We start from the raw sequence: 4,700 nt of genomic DNA on the forward strand, positions 1-4,700 counted from the left end.
ACTTAAATAATTGACCACAATTCTTTTACCTAGTGAAGGAAATCAGTTACTACCTAGTTCATCTTACAACAGATGATAAATTAATAGACCTAAATTCTTTCCCGTCCTTCCACCCATTCTTTTAATTAGCAGTTATTGACTAAAGTGACACACTACTTTGTATATACAGTTACAGGCATATGGACAAGATAGGCAGAAATGACTAACTGCCAAAAATAGGAAGTTTACTTAGGGGCTTTGCATGTTGCAAAGTTTCTAATTAAAGTCAGGGTGCTGTATTAGTTCAGTTTAGTCTATTTGATTATGTTGTTCGAGCTTTTATGAATACAAATATGTTTAAAATGAATCAGGTATAGATGTGTATTTAAGCTATTTAAGATGTGTCCTCTGTATTTGTTCATGTTAACTGCCTTACTCATTTCACATGAACAATGACTTTGATTAAGAAAGGATACGCCTTTACCTCAGGGTTGTTTTACTATCCAAACTCTCTACTTGATTATTGAAAGAAAACTTATTTTGATAGGGTAGCTTTTTTTTTTTTTTAAGTGAATATTACTTTACGCTTTTATTATGGAATACAAGTTTTGTTAGAACAATGTTCTTAACATGAGAAATTCAAAGGTAATAGTAAGTACTACAGTAAAAGTACACATGCAATAAAATGGAAAGCTTAAGTTTTATGCCAGGAAACTGCAGAATTATACCAAATTCAAATTTTGCAAAGTGCAGAGTTGACAGATTGTGATAGTGCATTTTCTTGAATAATTTGGTTGAATGCTGCATACGGAAAATTACTATTTCCAGTAAAAGAAGGAAAGCAGCATGTAAGAGTTCTTAACATTCGTATCACATCAACTCTAGAAACATGAAGATTAACTTTGTCACTCAAATACTCCAAGTAAGTTGACCAAAAATTAACTTATGGCTACCACTGAAAAATACTTGTGTCTTTTTTCATAAAGTTGTTCAGGTATTAGGGAAAACAAAAATGATTTACAAGAGAGGTTTTTGATAAAGCGTCATCACCTTGAGGCTTCCTATTTTAAGTCCCAAAAGCAGGGATACACATTTTTGCCAATCAGTGAAGCAATGAGTCTACTATGCCCCTAGAAGGTGTGTCCAAAAATACTTTATTTGCTTCAGTAAAGCAACAAAGAAATAAACAATTCCAGGAAAGAAAGATGAAGGACTGCTTATTTTATGTTTACATTAATCTAAAATTCATTTGCCAGGCTAACACTATTACAAATCAGACATTGTTCAGTGGAACACAGCAAATTTTTCAAGGCATCTGACAAAGATCACTGCAAGAGAAGTCTATAGTGTGGGATTTCAGTAGCAAGTGAAAAGTTTCAGGATAAAGTTTTATCAACCAAATAGAACAGAGAGGTAAAATTTAACTGTTAGCCTTTGAAAAACAAAAGAAAAACACCATCAACTAAAGTTCTATGTGCCACCCAAAGAATTAGCAGACAGCAGTACATTTTTAACAGGCAGTAGTGTCTACACAACCTTGTTATCACCAACCACCAAGAATTTGTGCTTCAGAGTTGATGGCAGTAGTCAGAAAAACCATCAAATATGGTCTGTTTCTGGTGAAGTTTGCAAGGCCATTACCAATACTATATTCTTCAGCATTTTACATACGTATAGGCTGTATGGTATTAGTAAAATGTCAGTCTCTGTTGCCAGTATGACAAAGAATGTACGTCTAACCTCTGGAGATTATTTCATGTCATTATGTTCACTTTAACTGTATGCTTGCAAAGTTAACAGTTCAGTACTCCCTGCACTTTTTTTTTTTTTTTGTTCTTGAGTCTTGAGGTTCACAAATTTTCTGGAGTAAGGTCAGTTTTGAGGTACTGACAGAAAAAACTGCCGTCTAGATATACCACCACCACCACCCAACAAGAGATGACGACCACACGCATTGTTTTCATCACCTCCAGTAAACATAAGTATTGCTTTGAAATATGCTCCCCGTTCTGTTCTCCAAGCCAAAGGCCAATAACATGTGACACTGCTGCCAAAGATGGCACGGACCTACACACTGACAGAACGCAGTTAGCGTGAGGCTGAGAACAGGAAAGCTCTGCCATTGAAGGAAGAAGTGGTTCCAGGACAGCAAGAGCAGGAGCCACATGCTCACAAGGTGGAAAGAGCTCAGTGGTGCTTGGGCACATCTTGCTGTCCAAAGGACCGTGCTCCAGTCCCACTGAATTTCTACCAGCATACTCAATTTCTGGATAAAGAAAAGCAAAAATCTGGCACATCCTCCCTCCTACAAGACCACATTTGTTGCATTTGAATTTAAGCAAATGAAGCAATCAGCACTAAAACAACTTGCCAAATACAATACAGACAAGGCATGCATACATCAGGAGTTTAACTGTATCCCACCGTGTGCAATTAAAAGTGCCCAACTTCTTACACGCTGCATTAAAAATAAAACGAGCTTTGCACCACCTACTCAGATGAATTTTAACCTGCTGTGAAAGAATTAGAGCTCATTTGATCTGTACAAGTAACTTACTGAACTATAACGAAGAAACCAACCCATATTAAAGATATACAAGTGGATTTTTTGAAACAACTAGTTACACACAGCTGCAAACTACAACTGAATATAGTCTCCATTTTGAAATTTTAAATAAGCACATTCAAGACTTTGTAAACCATTAAAATTTTGTAAGTTATCTCCTATGGATTTCCTTATTGCTGACTGGTTTTATTTTTACCCTTTTCTACAGCAGTTGATATAGTTAGTTGAGGGTTGTTGTTTACAGACTTCTATGGCCTTCAGTGATATTGGCAAGAATATTCTCAGTAGTGCAAACATACCTCTCGAGTAATGTAAAGTTGGCTTTTTTTTGTGTGTGTAGCAGCTCCATAAAAAAAAGATGAAATACCATTGCAGTTTTTAAATGAGACTCTGAAGCACACTGCATGCATAGTGCAGTGTAAATGCACTGAGGAAGCCTTTGACCTGCCATACAATTCTCTTAATGCCTAACTTTTTAACACAGCCCTCAAGATTGCACTAGAACTTCTCCAAAGTCATACTGAGTCCAGAGTTGCTACACACAGAACAGGGCCACTACAAGTCTTCCATTCACTCATGTAAGCCCTTTTAAGTAACAGCCATGTCATCCACCCAAGGAATGCTTGTGAAATATTTTTGCATGTTCTGCATAGAGTGGCAACTGCAATACAGAATACATACTAAAACAGAAAAAAAAGTTTATAGCCAGTATTTGATAGCGCCACAAGCTATTCTACTGAAAAGTAGCACTAACTTCTAGTTTTTTCGTTCTGTAAAAGGGTTCCTCATGTTACTCACAATGCTATATTCCCTTTTGCTTTCAATACATAAATATCTGTTATTTTCCTTCAGAACAACTGTTGGATCACAACAGCAAGCCAGGTTCAGCAATTCTGTTAATCTGCTGTGGACACACAAAAATCATAAGGTGGGTTATTATATTACAAAAATACTGACAGACGGTAAAAACAAGTTATAATCAATCAAAAATTCTGCTGTAAAATCAACTGAAACATTGTTATACTTCGACACAGCTTTACATTAACGCCCATCACTTTAGAAATTAAGATTTGCCAGCCTTCAGTGCAAGTAGTTCAAAGGGCTTAAAGAAATGTTGGGGTTTGTACCAAATCTGCCCTCTCAGCCCACTAGGTAGTTATACCAGCTGCTTTTGGGTATCACACGTATGTGGGCAATACTGTAGCAACAGAAACCAACTTCCTGCTCTTGTATATGAAGGTACAGTGGCAAGAAAGAAAGAGTAAGGTCCTAGAGGCATAATAGGAAAGCAGAAAAGGGAAGGAATTAGTTTGAGGAAGACACACATGTAGAAGACATGGAGGAATTCACAATACAGTCTTTAGAATGTGGGGATTTAAGGAGGAAAGCAAATCTTGGTTTTAAAAATTTAAGGGACTGTCTTAACTGCAATTGTTTTCCCATAAACTGTTAAGCAGCAAAAATAGGAATGATTTGCTCGTTCCTTGTTCTGATCAGTGACCACCGCTTCCAAGATGTGAAGACACCTACTATGAATTCTGGTAATTGTTTCATCTCTGCACATCCACTAACTAGTGACTGAGGCAGGGCAGTCGGAAGCATCCAGGCTCAATTTTCTACAGTAAACAAAGATGAAAGCGTGGAACAGAAAAAGGGAGGTTACAGAAAATTACATAGATGAGCACTTCAGAAAAGAATTTTTCTAGAGAAAAATTTAGGGCAAAGAAAGAACTCCCAAGCATAGATGGCTGCCTTAAAACATGAATGAATTCTACTGTTGATAGTGAGAAAAGTACTAATAGTGAAGATTTAAATAAATTATCTCACTTCATGATTAAAAAAAAGTCACTTTCGTCCCCAAAAGAAAACAGTCATTTCCTTAGGATTTGTACCTACTGAATTACAGATGTACCAACACTGGAATGATGGACCCATTGCAAAAACCTCCTAGCTTTAAGATGATGTAGTATACATGCAGCTTTCTTCACACATGAAGAAAGCTTCCTCACAGGCAGCCATTGTTTGCATCAGACTAAGTTCATCAGGTAGAAACTAAATATGGCATAGAAGGTACCTTCCCTAGCTGCCAACACACAAGAAGGATACATAAAACAGTGAAATATTTAAAACACAGCACACCGTATTACACATAGAA

This window comes from Anser cygnoides, chromosome 6 (genome assembly GCF_040182565.1).
Source record: "Anser cygnoides isolate HZ-2024a breed goose chromosome 6, Taihu_goose_T2T_genome, whole genome shotgun sequence".
In the NCBI taxonomy this organism is placed as follows: domain Eukaryota; kingdom Metazoa; phylum Chordata; class Aves; order Anseriformes; family Anatidae; genus Anser; species Anser cygnoides.